Raw genomic sequence first — 18,461 nt, 5'->3', positions numbered from 1 at the left:
CCTCATTTTCATTTGCATAGGACCAGCCCCAATGCAAATGAGGCAACATCCCCTTAGGATCACACAGAGACTATACGTAGTGCTGACGTAATCCTTATTACAGAACAGGCTGCGCACATTTCTGCTGATCCTTCTGTAATACCAAAGTACCTTGGTGGTCATATAGCAAGCACACATGCCCCTTGTAACCCTGGAGCACTTTTCATAATTCAGCTTCAGATGCCTTAAACCTGATAACAGGGAATTGATGCTCGCATTTTGAGCCTTTCCTGCCTCAAGCAGCTGGATTGATATTTTCCACTTTCTAGGGGATAACACTTAAGCCATTACTAGAACTGTAATGCTAGGGCTAAAAACAGCAATATTTCAATCAATCAAAACAAAAGCTCACTTTTCCAACTGCATTTGTTACACGATCAATAATCATGTACAAATATAAATCTGCTATTGCATCAGTATTCTTGAGTTGGTAAACAAAATAATACATTTTGCTACTCACCATGAAATTCAATTGCTTTTTTTCATAAAATTCAGAAGGTGTTTTTATATACTCTGTGTTCTCAACTACACTACATGATTATTGGTATCGAGTTGTTAAAGTACAAACTAAATTATTGGAAGGCATTTATTTACAATCTTTATATACCTGAAGAAATAATTTGTTTGCATTTTCAATACTACCCTCTTAACTAATGCAAACAAGCATTGGCAAAGCCAAAAGATCTCGCCAATGTGAGACCTATTGGCTTTTTCGGATGGTTTGTTTACCAATTTTGCACGGCAGCACACGCTTACTGTGTGTCATACCGGAATGTAACAAGAAACAAGAAACACTATGACCGGGCAGTGATTAATGTGTCTTAGCACTTTTTTTTATTCACTTTCAGCCATGCTGCACAGCAGCCTCATTGCTGTGCAACATGACTAGAAAAATCGACAAAGCAAATAGCTCTCCTGTAGGTGAGACCTATTGACTTTGACAGTGTATATGTATGTATGTACCTGCCTGTAGAGATCAACATGTAGAGTGCATCAGTCTATAGGGATCAACATGTGGAGTGCTTGTTCTAAGAGTTATAGTTTCAAGCATATATGTACATGTAAGCCTTCTGAGGCACCATCTGCAGTGTAAGTGCATCTGGGCTGCTGGATTTACCATGTGTCATCTATACACAGAGTTGTGACCGGTACCATGTGAAGGCTGAAAACACAGGGACTGCGGGCGTTACCAATGATCGCAGATTTAACCAATGGTAACACTACCAATTCCAATCTACACATCCTTCACACAGATACCTTTACAGCTTACGACTCCTGTGGTAAGGCAGTGTTTAGAGCTGCAATATGCAGAGGAAATGCTACTGTACTGTCACTGTATGCAGTGCATGTATACAGAGGTTCTTGGGGTCGTCATGCTGCACAAATACAAGATTGCATAGCAAAGGGGCTGCTGACACTATGCCCATGTGAGCAGTTTTTAAAAAAAATATCTATATGAGGAGCTTTTGGCATTTTACTTAGTGTGTGTGTTTATAGGGGAACCTCATAGTTACCATGTAGAGTGGAGACATAATTGCTGATTGCCAGGGCCACTGGATTTATGCGATTGTGCGGCTGCAGCATTTTTTGCATAATTATTGATTTGCCACATAATCCGTCATCTGTGGCATAATCTGCAGAGGTTTACAAAGAGTTTGTTTCTAGCTCAAATGGTTGAAAAGTTATTAAAATGCAGCAAAGAAAATTGCCGTGCATAAGAAGGTCCTTTGGAAAGGTTGGCTGGTCACCTTTTTATTGTTTATTTCTATATTTGGGCGTTCAAGTAGTACTAATAGATGCAACCAAAGCCCAGGCATTGTTAACAAGTGTAACATGCATTGACAAAGCCAATAGGTCTCACCTATACAAGAGCTATTTGCTTTGGCAATGTGTTTTGCCATGTTGTACACCAGTGTGGCTGCTGTTCAGCATGGCTAAAGGTTAGTGCCATGAAGTGTCAGAGTAAAGATTTGTTGGAATGTCATAGAGAAGAGTAGGAGGAGTAGAGAGTTGTAGAGTTGAGTGGAGGGGAGTAGAATTCAGTGGTAGAGAGCGTCGTAGAGTGGAGTGAGGTGGAATGGGGGATTGGAGTGGTTTGAGGTAGTGGGGTGAATTGGAGTAGAATGGGGTGGACTGAACTGCAGTAGAGTGGGGTGTATTGAGTAGAGTGGGGTGTACTGAGTGGAGTGGGGTGGATTGAGTGGAGTAGGGTGGACTGGTGTGAAGGGGAAAAGACTGGAGTGGGCCGGATTGAAATGGGTGAGGTGGATGGGATTGGGGTGGATTTGAGTGTGGTGGATTAGACTGGATTGGGTGGGTGCTTTGGATTGGAGTGATAGGGCTGGGGTGGATTGGATTGGAGCGGAGTGGATTAGACTGAACTTGTGGAGTGGATTGGACTGTTGTGGTGTGAATTGGATTGGATTGGATTCACTGGATTCGAGTTGGGGTTGGACTGGAGTGGTGTGGATAGGAGTGTAGTGGGGTGGCTTGTATTGGAATGGGGTGGATTGGATTTGAGTGGGTGGATTGGATTGGACTGGGTTGGCTGGATGGATAGGAGTGGGGTAGGCTGAATGGAATGGAGTGGGGTGTACTGGGATGGGATGGGGTGGATTAGATTGGAGTGGGGTGGATTGGAATGGGGTGGGGTAGGGTAGGCTGGAACGAACGACCTGGGATAGGGTGTGGTGGGTTTGAGTCTGGTAGAGAGGGGTGGATTGGAGTAGAGTGGGATGGATTGGATTGGGGGTGGATTGGATTGGGGTGGAGTGGACTGAAATGAGGTGGGTGGACTGCAGGGGGTGGACTGGGGTGGACTGGAGTGGATTGGACTGGGTTGGACTGCATTGCTGTGAGGAGGATTGGCGTGGGGTGAACTGAACTGGTGTGGGGTGGATTGGATTGGTGTGGTACGGACTGGATTGGGGTGGGGTGGATTGGACTAAAGTGGGGTGGATTTGAGAGGAGATGTATCAGATTTGGCTGGGGTGGATTGCAGTGGATTGGAGTGAGGAGGACTGGATTGGGTGAGTTGAATTAGAGTGGGATTCGGTTGGATGGACTGGACTGAGTATGGTGGATTAGGGTGGACTGGATAGGGGTGGGGTGAACTAGAATGATTAGGGGTGGGGTGAACTGAATTGGATTGGGGTGGGAGGGATTGAGTGGGACGGTTCGGAGTGGGGGCGAATTGGAGTGTGGGGTGGATTGGAGTGGAGTGGATTGCGGTGGACTGGAGTGTGGCTGGATTAGAATGGAGTGGGGTGGATTACATTTGAATGGGGTGGGCTGAATTGGAGTGGATTGGTGTTGGATGGATTGTATAGGTGTGGGGTGGAATGGAGAGGAGTAGGGTGGATTGGAGGGGGTAGTGAATTCGAGTGAGTGGGATGTGGTGGGGTGGATTGGAAAGGGGTGGAATGGATTAGGGTGTGGTGGGCTGCAGTGGGATATACTGGATTGGAGGGTGTGGGGTGGATTGGATTGGATTATGTAGGGTGTGGTGGATGGGATGAGGTGGACTGGAGTGGGTGGATTGGATTGCAGTAGGGTGGATTAATGTGGAGTGGATTGGAGTGGGATGGATTAAAGTGGATTGTATTAGAGTGGGATGGACTGGGGTGGTGTGGGTGGACTAGATTGGAGTGAGGTGGATCGGGTATTGGGGGATTTGCTTGGAGTCGGATAGAGTGGGTTGGATTGGACTGGGGTGGTTGAACTTGAGTAGGGTGGGTTGGATTGGGGTGGGGTGGGATGGTTTGGTGTGTGGTGGGTTGGTTTGGACTGGAGTGGGGTGGACAGGACTGGAGTGGGGCGGACAGGACTGGAGTGGGATGTAGTGGGGTGGATTGGATTGGAGTGCCGTGGATTGCATTGAGGTGAGGTGTATTTCATTAGAGTGGGGCAGGCTGGAGTGGGGCAGACTGGAGTGGGCTGGATTGGGGTGGTTGGATTGGTGTGGGGTGGATTGGATGGTGTGGGGTGGATTGGATGGAGTGGGGTGGATTGGGATGGAGTGGGGCGGATCGGGATGGAGTGGGGTATATTGGAATGGAGTGGGGTGCATTGGAATGGGGTGAGGTGAGGTGGATTGGATTGGAGTGGGGCAGATTGTTTTGGAATGGAATGGAATGGAGCAGAGTTGGGATTTGAGTGGGGCAGGGTGGAATGGGCAGGTTGTTTTGGAATAAATTGGGCCAGATTGGAGTGGGCCAGACTGAAATGGATTAGAGTGTGGCAGGTTGTTTTGGATTAAAATGGGGAACATTGTTTTGGACTGTTGTGGGGCAGATTGGAGTGGGGCAGATTGTTTACGGTTGGAATGAGGTAGATTGGAGTGGTATATATGTTTTGAATTGGATTGGGCAGATTGGGGTGGGGCAGATTGTATTAGGGTGGACTGGAGTGGGGTGGTTTGGAGTGCAGTGTGGGGATTGGAGTAGTGTGGATTGGGCTGGAGGGGGTGGATTGGATGAGAGTGGAGTGGAATGGAGGGGGGTAAATTGGGATGGAGTGGTGGATTGGACTGTGGTAAATTGATATGGAGTGGGTGGACTGGACTGGGGTGAGTGAGGTGGACTGAATTAGAGTTGGGTATTATGTTTTGGATTGGAGCGGATTGGAGTGGGGGGATTGGAGTGAGGGAGATTGTTTTGGATTGGAGTGCAGCAGATTGCAGTGGGGCACATTATTTTGGATCGGGCAGATTGGAGTGGGCAGATTGTTTTGGATTGGGGCAGACTGGAGTGAGGCGGATTGGAGTAGGGCAGATTGGAGTGAGGTGGATTGGAGTGGGGCAGATTGTGCTGGATTGAAGACAGGCAGATTATTACGGAGTGGGGCATATTGTTTTGGATTGGAGTGAGGCATATTGTTTTGGATGAGTGGGGCAGATTGTTTTGGATTGGAGTGGGGCAGATTGGAGTGAGGCAGATTGTTTTGGATCGGAGTACAGCAGATTGCAGTGGGGTAAATTGTTTCAGACTGGGGCAGGCTGGAGTGGGGCAGATTCTTCTGGATTGGAGTGGGGTGAATTTGATTGGGTTGGTTTGGAGGACAGGGGTGGGTTGGAGTGGATTGGATTAGGGTGGGTGGTTTGGATTGCAGTGGGGTGGATTGTCGTGGGGCAGATTGGGGTAGATTTGCATGTACTTACACATTTCAGAAAGTACACATAATAAAGAAACATTGTTGCTTTGCAATATTTCAAACAAGATAATCGTCATATTTTGAGAACAGCACTCACAAGCAAAAACAAAAGAAAACATGAGTGAGAAGTGAGAAAATAAAACTGTGCAGTTGTGTTTGTCCTGCAGGGCACATTTTACCAGTCACAATACACCTGTTTGCAGAGCACTAGAAGTTAAAAAGAACAAAATAATACCTCAATGACGTTGGGAGAAGTGGCCAGGCACTGATTACGTTGAATCAATCAGTGCTTGAGCCATGGTCCACAGGGGCCTGCAGTGACGAATTACGAGGCATAAAAAAAGAGTGCCATGCAAGCCATCAAATAGTAAGTGGCAGGAGCGCTCCAGCCCTTTACTGAACACAACAGAGTCTTGCAAGTGAGACACGTGTGTTAGCGCATGCACTCGCAGGCTCGACACTAAAATGAACTTTTAAAAAGCTCTATTCCCTAATTCAGTCTCCAGCAACTCTGTGACACTTCAGCAGCACTGTTCCAGCCTTAGAACAGATATTTCCAATATAAGCCAGCATCAAATCTGAAAAGAAGCGCCTAACAGCTGTGTGCGAAGCTTCACCAGTTCAAGTGGTGAGATTTTGTGGAATATCTCCGGTAGTGCTCCAAGAAGCCCCAATAATTTTGCCTTAATGTGCTGCATCACAAACAAATAAGAGGTAATCTATTGCCAACACCAATGATGGAATTAGGACAAACAGAAAACCATGATCATGAAACAGTTCCAGAAACATGAGTGTAACTAAGAGCAACACGTCAAGTTCAGTCAGCGACATGTCATGCTAGACATCCGGAGTACCAGCAACTGTTCTACCTCTTACATCGTTGGAGGATCTTGAATCAAACTTCCTGCAGTTTTACTGCTAACTTCTGCCTGGCGCATTTTAATTATCAAAATATTTGTTCGCAAATTTGCAATCACACAGCTAATCTGAATAGTGTGATATCTTCAATGAATTCTCTCTCTGAAAAACTCCGGACTGAACAAATCTTGCTTTGAGAAACCACCAATAACAGAATTATCTGAGAGACTGCCACCGTCATCTAAAGATCTCTCATCCAACTCTATATAAGCTTACTCCAGCGCAAAACCACATCCTCAATTAATGACTTATCTATGAGCATCTGTCGAGCCAAAAGTAGGGCAAAAATACTTCTTCAGATATTGCCTGCTACAAAATAGTTTCTACATGCAAAGCCAACATTCTTCAATAGGTAGCAATCTATAATCTCTTTTCTTTATCTGGACACGCCATTGATTCTGCTATCACTAACACATTTACACTCAGGATTTTTCCTGCACTTTTGTCTCAAAAACTAGGCTTTAGTAGGCCTGTATAATAAATATGTATTCATCCTTATTTACAGTTGCATGGTCAATATATTGTGAAAATCTGGATCCACGTGCAATATGTTGTAGTCCACGGTTATTCCATAACTAGCAGATTATACACACCATATGCCAAACTGGTTTATGTGTAATTTTCCAGTTTCTGCAGAAGTCATAATAGTACCCATTAGTCTGCCTAGAAAGATAGGATTTATAATCTAAGGAAATGGGCACATTCTAAAGGATATAAATGTGTATATTTTGAAAGATCTTTAAGATAGTTTTGTTCCTACACCAACTTTTCCTTGTAATATTTCATACAATGCAGCATGTTTCCAGTGTACGCATTTTGTAAAATATGAATTGTCAAAAGCATTACAGACACTATCCATGACCTCACAACTGGGAATAGGAGCCGAAGATCATTAAGTTTGTGCAGCAAAATAGGTATTGGTAGATACTTGCAGTCAACTGCTGCATAACTTCAATGTGCAACATAAGTCTTTTAAAAATGTGCCTTTGAAAAAGAAATAGTAGCAAAAAGGTCTATTCTTCAGCTCTGTGGTTCTCTGCAGAGCTTAAGGCTGAAAAACCTAATTGTAAAAACACTTGAGCGGAAGTGACAACGTCACTTTGCAGCTGAGGATAAACTCACCTACAAATTAGCGTTGAAACAGTTTAGGAAAAATATAAGAAGGACCAAAGCCTCCATGTATGCTAAACAGGTTGACTAAGCAGAGAATGGACCCAGAACCATTTCTAAAATTGTCGACTCCTTCCTGAGTTCTAAATCAGGAAAACAATCCATACCCTCTTCTCAAGAGTCTGCAGACAGTTTGTCATGTTCCTTTCACAACAAGGTTTTAAACATTTACTCCAGATTTAGAGATAGCCAGAATATTTGCTCCCATAAATCAACACCAAAACCTCAAGCCACCTTATCACAGCTAACCACTTTTCACAAGATATCCTTGAAGTATTCCGTAGTGACTATTTAATCTGGCTCCCTGCTTGAGGTTTGTCATCCAGATGTCATGAAAAGTGCCATAAACTATCTTAATCCACACATTAACTCTATTTAATCTCTTTTAGAAACTGGTTCAGTAGCCACTGGTTGGTAAAAGTCTTTGGTACTTCTCCTGCTGAAAAAAACGAATTTGGATCCAATAAACCTAACTATAGACCCATCTCCCTACTTCCTGTGCCAGAGAAGATGTTAGTCTCTGGTTAACTGTCAAATCACCAAATTTATAGTTACAAATAACCATCTGCACCCTCCCCAGTCAAGCTTCATGTCTGTTTTAGTTGAGAAATTGCTCATTTAAAGTGAATGATTCTATTAAACCCGGCTTCACCTTCGAAAAAAACATTCGCTTTGCTTGACTGATCGGCTGTTTTTGATACGGTCTCTCATGACATTCTGACATTCTATTGCAGCAAATGGAAGAAGCTGGCCTCTCTGGCAGAAAGCAAGCAGTCCTTTTACACCCCTTCACCTGAGAATTTATGGAGGTAAACTGTTGGTTGCTGCAGGGATGGGGCCTCAGCCCTCCTCTATTTAATATTTATATGGCTCTCCTCACCTCTGTTGCACAAGCCTGGGGTTTTAATGTTGTGTCATAGGCGGACGACACCCAATTGATGTTTGCCTTTATTAACTTGCACAACTATGTTACAGCCAACTGCCCGGGATTTCCTTTTACAGTTTAGAATTGGATGCATAAGAGTTGCCTGTGCCTGAATTTGGATAAATCGGAGATCTTGGTGTTTGGTGCTTGCTCTGTGTGGAACATGCTGAGAATCTGCCCATCAGAGTTGGGAAATCCCCACTACTGTGACCAAAAACCCGGGAGTGAAAATAGATACTACTCTCTCATTTAAGCCACTCAAGACCACTGACGCAATCTGTTTTGCCTTATCGAAATCACTCACAAGATTTTTTAAATACCTACTGTACCTGGACATACTCGAAAGTGCATCACTCATACGTTAATTACATCTAGGTTAGACTATGCCAACGTACTACTTCTTGGTGTCCCTTAAAACCTGTTAAATAAACTACACCGGCTTCAGAATGCTGCTGCTCATCTGGTGTTTAACATTCCCCAAATAAACTATTCCGTAAAGGGTTGAAAACACTCTAGTGGCTTCCAATCATTCAAAAGATAGAATTACAAACACTGGTACTTACCTTCAGGGCACTGCAACAAACTGGCTCAACCTACACTCCAAACAAGATTAAAAAGTACTAATCTCTAAGAAATGTACGTTCTACTCATCAAAACCTTTTGTGCATCCAAAGAATATTTAAATCAAGAACTAGTGACAGAGCCTTTTCACACCTGGCCCCTAAACCCTGAAACTCTCTTCCTGTACATCTTCGGCATATATCTATGGAGACTAGGTTCAAAGCTCTTCTAAAGACTCATTTCTTTGAAGAAGTCTGAATCTCTCGTTTCATGTCATCATTGCTATTGAGATATACTAGATTCTTGTTTCTGCAGCTAGCACCAGGATGCTCCGTTTGGAGCAGCTGCTGGGCATTTCAAATTTCCTTCATTCACTCATTCATTCGATTAACTAGGGAAATGAAACCAGTGTAACTGGACCAAAATATGAATCCAGAGAAAACCTGCAAGGGAAATGAGAAAATAATGCCTAATCCTTTCATAATTGCTCAAAAATATAGTGTCACCATCCAAGAGATGATCATCAGAACATGTGGAGTGTTGAATATGTTCTGACTGCTAAAGCCAAGGAGATGATACTTGAAAAGACTCTCAATCTGGAAGCAATGAAAGTGAGTCCTGGTGGGAGAAATACAAAAAAGAAACACTTCCAAAACATACAAATAGAGATCTTTAAAGTACAGCTCAGGGTAGAGTTCAGAGGTGGAGAATTTAGATTCCAAAAAGAATGACTACAAAACAAAGGGATGAACCTTTACCAATGTAGTGTGCCCACATGTTTCCACCAATTAGTGAGATTGAAACACTGGGTGGCTCTGTGCTATTAAGCTGGAGTAAAGCTCAATAGCCCAGGGCCACCCATCAATGAAGCTGATGCAAGATCAAATAAACCTCCCAATCACAATACCAACTAAGACAGTAACCAAAACCTTAACCATACAATAGGACAAAATATACAAAAAACATAGATATGTTATGTCCTGTCTGTAATGTCAAACCTGATGGTATTTTAAATTGGAGATTAGATCTAGACCCAAGAGAAAGACTGAACAAAGTAAAATCATGATTACACCCCAAGAACTGAGCTTCAGATTGTTCACACATTTCATACAGGGGAATGCACTAGAACTCTTTCGGCAAAGAGAAATCTCAGAAGAAAGAAGAATGCAAAAAAATAATTGTTGGCTAAAGATATATATATATATATATATATATATACACACACAAACAATACTTTAGTGCATGTCATTCCTCACTCGCAAGCCTCATTTACCCAACACTGACCAGCAGTTATCAACTCATCTCTTTAAGAAATGCCCTGAAAAATGTTTACAATATTGACAATGTTTCATATAGAATTATAGAACGCTTATATTATCAGAAACAGATCTTTTTTCATGCCATCTCAAATGACCTAGGTATGGTTTAATTTAATGCATTTTGATTTCAGGATTACATTTTGTTCTTCATTAGTCACCAATATAGATGTTATTACATTTTAGACAATTATTACTTTCTGTTAAAGTCAAAATGTGCTCTGTAGGTTATCTGGTCACATTTTACTGAGAGAAACATGCCAGGCTATGTTGTCACATTTTGAAAAGGTGAGCTAGAAGCAATGTTGATTGTTTTTGCTATACAAACTAGAATGTGTTTGCAGAAAAGTTGATCACTTATTCAACTGAATGTTGCCATAAGCACTATGTATATATAACAGTTAAACATCTAATGTAAATGATTAGCCATTGGAACATTTCTAATATGCACCACTGTTCAAGAAAATGCATTGATATTACTGTGCAACTTTCGTTATAATAAGTATCATACAGCGAGAACTGAAATGTAAATGAGTAAATTGAAACATGAATGAGATTCAAAAGATCAAAAAACTGATTGCTATGAACATTGATCATATATATATATATTTTTTTAAAGAAAAGCATATTTCAAAATAAATCAGTAGGTACAGGTGTAAGTCAGTTTAACGTATGGTGAAAGGGCATCCAGAAAGCACAATAGAGGAAGCAAAATATAAAACACATTACTTTTGGCCATACAAAACCAGCTGATCAGAGAAGTGCTTAGTTATGTTCTCCTGAAGAATTATTATTTTATCAGGTCTTATTCAACAAGGCACACAAGAGTTCAAGTAGTACACTTTAATTTATCAATTATATTTCAAAGCACTGTCTTTAACTTCATCTTATAATTCATTTAATTATATCTGTGGAATGCAGTACACACTGTTCTTCACAAGGTAAGGTTTACAGTAATATGTACAGACCAATTAAAGAAATAAGATAGCAAATAAAAATGTGAATGTCACCTATAGAAACATGTTAATTGGATTAAAGGTTGGACATCAAGCGGTAACTAGACAAACATTACAGGTTTAAGTAATAGAAAAGATGCTTTCAGGATGACTATTGAAAACAAAGAAGTCTTTATGATTTAGACTCCTAGCAGAGGGTAGGAACAGGATGTTGCAACATGTAAAAATGCAGCTACCAACAATAATTGAATGAAGATGGCTGGGAAATGTTTGGAAGCTAAGAGCTGCATGTTTACAAGCAGTAAGCAATTGCAAAGAGCAGCATGAAGAAAATATTAATAGAAGAGTGGACTGTATGGGTGTAACAGCACAAGGAAAATAAAAAGAAAACTGTAGTGTGTACTAGACTGTAAGAGAACACAACATTCATTTAATGTAAAGTTGAAAATGACAGGTCTGAAAAAAGAGAGAAAGTGTTGTGAACTGGGCTCCAAAGCACTATTGACAAAATGCTTGCTCTTGATGCAGAGACAAAGAAGAACAACATTTTATTTGGGTTAAGGAAAAGGGATAGGAGAACAACTTAAATGTGACAGTACAGTCATACTGAAATGACAGTGGATGAAAGAGGAAACACTGGACAAAGGAAGGGAAAGGCACCCACATTTGCAAATCATCAGCATAAAACATGCAAGAGAAACAAAGGGTGATATTTTGAAAGCTAAATGAGGTATCATTATAAACAGACAGACAGCTACTCTTTGAGAAAGGGTACAATATCAGTATAATTACAAGTGCTTGAGACATAATGATGCGTTTGGTTCTGCTTGAATCAAGGTATAATCTTCTTTTGTCTCCTTTATTTAATACCATCAAGAATTCTGAATAATTCTTTAATGTACACCCACACAGAGCTGGAAAACTGTGTAGTATGTAGTAATTTTTACAAACATCTAATGACAGTCAGGGCATAGATGATCCCCAATGTACTCTACGAAAAAATCCTTGTTTGTCTTTTTCTTAAGAAGCTTATAAAAAGTTTATTATGGGTTTCTGAATGCTCACAGTTATTTATCTTTCTTTATTCTGTGATGTTTATCACAACGTTTGGAATGATGCTTATAAAATGTCCTTTTATTTGCTGCTACAAAATACTTACAAACAATTCCATTTTTAAAGTAGGCTGCAACTGCAACTGAACCTCTGCTGTACTTCAGAGATGGCACTAGTCAATAAGTAATTTTCCATTTGCAAAAGCACAAACAAATTAAAGCTGTTTCATACTTACTAGATGGATAAGATTGGAAAAAAAAACTTTTAAGCCAACCAAAGAAAACAAATACTAGCAAGTTCTAAATCAATCTATGAATCTATGAGACACAGTGTACTTTTGTTGTAAGTGACCCAGTCCTCAGACACCTCGTTTTTACACACAGGATATCTCAGTGAGTGGTTAAGATGTTTTTTTATTTCACATTATAACTACAAAATATTATGATATGAAGAAAAACCTTCAATGAAGGAAAGGTTATAACTGGGTTGCTAATTTGCTATACCAATCCGCAGTAGGTTGGTCTGCACTATAATGTATTAACCTGGCCACCGAACTCAGACATCCTCACAGAAACGTAAAATGTAATGTGACATAGCAAGGGGAACAAAATGACGCACAGAAGAACCACTTTTTTCCCCTCTGATCTTTAAAATATAAAGCTGCACTGTACCGAACACTTTGCACAAATCAATAATGTACATGCTAATTTAAGTGCGTGACAAAGACTTAATATCAGGTTTTAGATTCTCTTTTGTTACTATTAAGAACCTTTTCTCACAGAAATTCCTCATTAAACAACTTCAATTTAATGATACATGCAAATCAGTAAATGTTATCTTACATACAGAAAGAGAGGAACACACATTTTTTTGATCGACAAAATTGAAGTTATCTGGATGCTGATTGTTTTATTGTGGTCTTCTAAACACCCCCCACCTCAATGCTGATAGAACCTCTATTTTCCAGAAAAAAACATGCTCGCCTAACCAGGAAATGCTCCTTGTTTCTTAGCCAGTTCTGGGCCAATAACTTAATAATATACTATTGGCAGGTCTTGTATGCTTCATTCTCACTTTGTTTTGCATTTGAAGTTACTTTGTGCAGAATCTGCATCTGTGTTTCTCTTTGGTTCTTCTGTTCTGTAGCATATTAGTGTAGTGCGTATACATGATAAAGCAAAACTTTGGCTGTTATGTGCATGTGTTTGGCACAAGCTACCGTGGATCAATCATGACTTGCATTAAGATAATAGTTAATAATTACACCAAATATTTACAGTAAATTGAACATTTTTGTATAGTTAAGGAAAGGACTCACTTTTTTATTCAGTACGCACTCACACTCAAACTAATCCTTGTTGATTCTTGATCTCCAAAGCCCTCACGAAGACAAGTGTGTTTAAGCATAAACAAATAACAGTGTCAATACAGCACAATATCACTTTTTGCACCATAAAATGTTAATTATCCTAATAGGTTTTATGAAAAGGTAATGACACCTATGTTTGTAAAAAAAGACCATTGAGGGAGAAATACAAAGAAAGCAAGAGAGATCTCTGCCTATCACATGCTTCTCAACATTAATAAAATGGCTTAGGAATTGCAATTCAAACACATACAACACGTTTTCACTGTTTGCAAGTTCTAAAGTATTCCTTCTCTTGTGCATTATATTTTCCCATTTACTTAATGTAAGCATTCTTCCAACAAATACTGAGTGTGTCTTAAACTCATTTTCACTTGCAGTTCAGATTCATACAGAGTTGCTTGAGCATCACTAATCATATGTTCGTAGCTTACAGGCCAGGACCTGGCAGTATTTCCAGTTCTCTTTCTCCCAAACCCCCTTCCACAGTTCATGCTCCACTAAAACTCATATTTCCCAATTGTGTTTTTAAATATGCGTGGAAGTTGTGCTTTAGTTTACCATATCTTACATCATGGTTCTTATTGTGAAACCCTCTTGTTTCTGCCCTGAGTCAATGATGAATGGGAGGCCAACATAAGCATTATTCACATATAATCATAGGAAGTCATTAAGTCCTCTCAACAGTTCTATTGTGTCGTCCACCACACTAAAACTGATATAAGAAAGACTTCACCCGCTCCAGAATAAAACGTTAACAGCAGAATAGTTCATGTTAAATTTGTTAACTACCCAACTTGTCTCTTCAAGAATAGTGTTGCAAAATGGAGAGAGGCAGAATTTCTTTTTTTTTTTATTATATTTATAATTGATGCAATTATAATAATTGGAATGTCTGTGATTTCTACCAATAAAAAAATAATAAAAGAAGAATACTATTATTCTATTTCTTAGTGTCACGAAATGCCCAAAGTCGATTGTGCATTTTATCTATGTTCTTGGTAAATAATGATGGAAGGCATGGATAAGTCCATAACTCAGACAACGGCTTGATAAGGCTGTATTAACTTTTTTGCCTTTTCTGACCGTTAACTGTTTCTGTGGCCTGTTTCTATGTTAAAAAAAAAAAACTTCCAGTCCCTCTAATGTGTTTAATTGTGTTCTTTAAATTCTACATGCTTTTTGGGAAAATGAAAAGTATACATCTGCCAAAAGTTAATGCGTTTAAGGTAAAATATAGGAGGAATGATCATTGCAGAAATCCAAGAAACAACATATTTTCCTTTTGGAACAGTCTATTTAAAGCCTAGTCGGACCACATTATTTGCAGGTCCTGACTGAGTTCATAACAATTTTTCTCACACCATGACTGCTCCTCCTTGATAATACATTTTGTACTGCAAAACAAAATGGAGGCCGAATTCAAAATATTCCCAAGTATCCCATTTCCACTGCATTGTTCTCTTATTAAGTGTGTACCCTACCTATAAATTTAAGTGGAAAACATGTTAGGAAGATTTTGTAAAGTGCATTGTGTAAATATCATTGGTGAAAACTTTATAGGATTAAAAGATCACTTTCGGTACAAGGTAGATTAGGGATTTGGGACTATTCCCATTTGAATGTCTAGTAATAGTGACATTTAAAACACACCGAACAGTAACACCAACTCATACTTTAAAAAAAAAAAAAAGAATAACGGGGGGCTGATATCCACTCGCACTGTAGAAATGAACAAAAAGGACGAACAATAGCACATTGGACAAATTCTGGTAGCATTCAAATAGAAAACTTGTTGACTTTAAGCTCTCCAAAAAACACTCACCCAAGTCAATATTAATAATTTTAATTTTGCCCTCTAAATAATCTACTTCCAGTATTACACGTTCAGTATCAGAAGTTAACAATTTTCCCTTCACAGTGAATACATATTTGTTTCCACAAGCCATGTAACAGATATTGCTAGCTTCCATTGACCTACTTCACAAATGGCTAACTGCAGATGTTTATAGACTTACTATGCATGTTAACAGTGAATGTCAGTTTCCTTGTACCAAGTGAAAATTGGTGTCAGTGTCTCATACCCAATGGCAGATCTTGTTAGTTTCTTTTGCCCAGTGGCAGATATTACCAGTACGTTGGAGGGGTTCTTGGGGTGCATGTGAGGCCCAGGCAGACATAACCAGTGTGGAACAGTATCAAAAGCCTTTCTGAACTCACACAGATAACAAACGTCACTCTGTCACTCAAATCCTAAGGTTTCCAGACCACTGTCATATCTATATTTCAAAACTCTGAAACATTCACCTTCTGTAAATCTGCTAGCATTAAACCTGGCCTCGTGTGTGCCTCTGTGCTCCTCTATCACATTCTTCTATGAGCAGTGTTGCTACAAGAAAATTCTTTCCTCGTCAAGTTTCACACATTTACACATAATATTTTTAAATCATTGTTGAAAATCCTCTTTTTTCACATGGTTTCCATCCTTTTTCTCTGGTACGCACTGCTGGCCTTTTGGCTGTGCATTGAGAAACCACTGTTCCTCAGTGTATTTGTTCTCTTTATGGTGTATAAGCTAATTATATTCAGTTTCTCATCCACACAACATGCCTGTTCTTTGCAGAAGAGAGCTACAGGTGGCTGATTCCTTTAGCACAGCCTTATGTGGGTCTGCGGCCTCAGGAGGGATGTAGTAGGGAGATGACAGCACCTTCCTAGGAGCCCCAGAGAGGACAGAAGACATGTAGGCTCTTCAGTGAAACTTCACAGGAACTGACAAGGTCAGGCTACAAGAGGGGCTTGAAGGGATGAACGATTGGGGGTAGGGAGACGGGAGAAGAGATATATATTTTCAGCCTGTCTTTCATTGAAGCCTAAGATCAGGAAGTTTATGTGAGAACTTGGCATTGGTATTCAATGGGAGGGAAGCAATGTAAATGGGTTAAACAAGTGTAGCTCAGTTTTTCAACATGACTAGTGTACCCTTTTAAAAGCTTCAACTGGACCATTCACTCAGAGACTTTCGACCATAATTTAAAGACAGTCTTACATTGAGATGTAGGTAATTACAATAACAGGTTTTTCTCTGTCTTTGCTAGGTGCTTTATTGCTGTTGCTTCAAAGAAAAGCACTGGATTGGATTTAAGACCGGCATACTTGGTTGCCTGTCATTTGCTTGAGATGTTCACAAACACAGAAGTGTGGGATGACTTTTTGTGGGGCCTCGTGGCTACAGAACCCAGACTACAACGTGGCTGGAAGTCTGAGAAGAACATGATAACCAAACCCATGAACCTGAGTGCTGCGGAACATGGAAGTGGGCCATGTCTGCTGAACTGTGGGCGGGAGTGTTACGTACACCAACCAAAACTGGTAAGTTAAAATCTAAGCAGAGATTTAAGTGTCAGCTGATCCCTTGGTTGGCTCAACCAGAATAGTGAAGAGCACCCAACGACTCTCCATATGAAGCACACATTGACCAGTTGTAAATGGTCTAACACTGGACTTCATAGCAATTTGGAACTGGAAGGTAAGCGGCAAAGCCAACTTACATTCAAAGAGGACTCTCCAAAGAAAAGAAAGGACTTTGGAGTCAACACCAATGACATTTCTGGGAACTGAAAGAGAGGGGTAACTACTGCCTGAGGTAGACTCAGAAAAATCAGGAGGCTGTCTGCCATGAAGATGCAAGCCAGGGAAAGCCCCCACAAACTCTGAAGTTTGGAGGCTGTGAGCTGTGCCTGCATGCAAAAGGTGATTGATTCTGATCCAGCCCCTTCAGCCTCACAGAAGGCTAGATGCAGCCTAGACCTGGGAGTCATGTTGTGTGACTGGAGGGAGAAGCAGCTTCTAGTGTCCACTTGTGAAAACCCGCAAGAACTTTCACTGACTTTCCATGCAGAGTAGAAAAGCCATGCAAAATGGCCCTGTCATTTTAATACGCTATAATTTTGCAGTGACTGGTCCAATTGTTGCCATTTTGGCCTTCGTTTAATCCTGAAATACTTCTTTATTTAGCTAAATTGGTCTGGTAGCTTTTCTGGGGGGTTTCATTATGCAAGTGTTGTAGTGGTACTGTGAACCCTTAAAACTCATCTTATGAGGTTGCCTTCTGTCTGGGCCCTGTTCTGCTAGGGATACAGTCAAGGCTGCCGTAGAGAAAAGGTGTTTACTTGACTGGGGGCTAGGGTTGCAGGGTGGTGGGAGAACTTGCCTCACTGGGCAATCCAGCTTCTTACACTCATAATCCCCTTTCATTAATGCTCCATTAGCTAATACATCTCAAAATGTTTTTTTTTTTTGTATTGGTTCACAGAGTTATTATGACTCAAATGTGTGCCTTTGCACTAATTAAAACATGTCTCCTTTCCTCTGCTATGCCAAATACACTCTTGCTGTAAACCTGCAGATGCGACGCCAGTTTATGTCAAATGCCACTTTTTAATATCATTACTCACCTCAGGAAAGGTCCTTTAAATATGGGCTCAACATCGGCCAGCCTTCTTCAAATACTCCCGCCAATGAGACACTTTCGGTGCTAAGTATAAGGCATGTCTTTGGTTACCAGAGTATGTCGTTGCTCTTTTAGAGAAAACCTAAACCCCAGCCCTTTTCCTTGTCTAATGTCGTACTTTCACAGTTTGGTTGAATGCCTCATGCTTTCTTTTTAAATGATTAGGATCGGAAATGCAAGTGTCTGACTGGTAATTCATTTTCTGACAAGTTTCTGATGCAAGTTCAATGATGTTCTGTGTCAAGAGCGCTAATGCGCGCTGTGATGTAGGAGGAGCGCTGTATAATACTTTTAAATAATACAATTAACGAGGAAGGCCTGATCAGTACTACTCTCAGTTTAAAACATAGTACACTTGCCACTAGGACTAAGGGCTTAATTGACAAAGTTTTGCCGGCAGATCGTCAAAATTTCTTATCGAGAATGTTTTATTAAATAGGCCCCAAGTGTCCCCCTCCACTGCCCCAATGACATTAAGATAGTCCCATTGTGA

At 40.6% G+C, this 18,461-nt stretch overlaps 1 protein-coding gene across 3 annotated transcripts in view; it reads right to left on the bottom strand.

Annotated features, from left to right (window-relative positions):
• Positions 1–18,461, bottom strand: part of MAST4 (microtubule associated serine/threonine kinase family member 4) — a 1,720,607-nt gene that overhangs the window by 1,032,015 nt on the left and 670,131 nt on the right. The gene's annotated exons all lie outside the window — the stretch shown is intronic.

The sequence above is a fragment of the Pleurodeles waltl genome, chromosome 1_1 (genome assembly GCF_031143425.1).
Source record: "Pleurodeles waltl isolate 20211129_DDA chromosome 1_1, aPleWal1.hap1.20221129, whole genome shotgun sequence".
In the NCBI taxonomy this organism is placed as follows: Eukaryota; Metazoa; Chordata; class Amphibia; order Caudata; family Salamandridae; genus Pleurodeles; species Pleurodeles waltl.
This window is presented reverse-complemented; position numbering and strand designations above follow the sequence as displayed.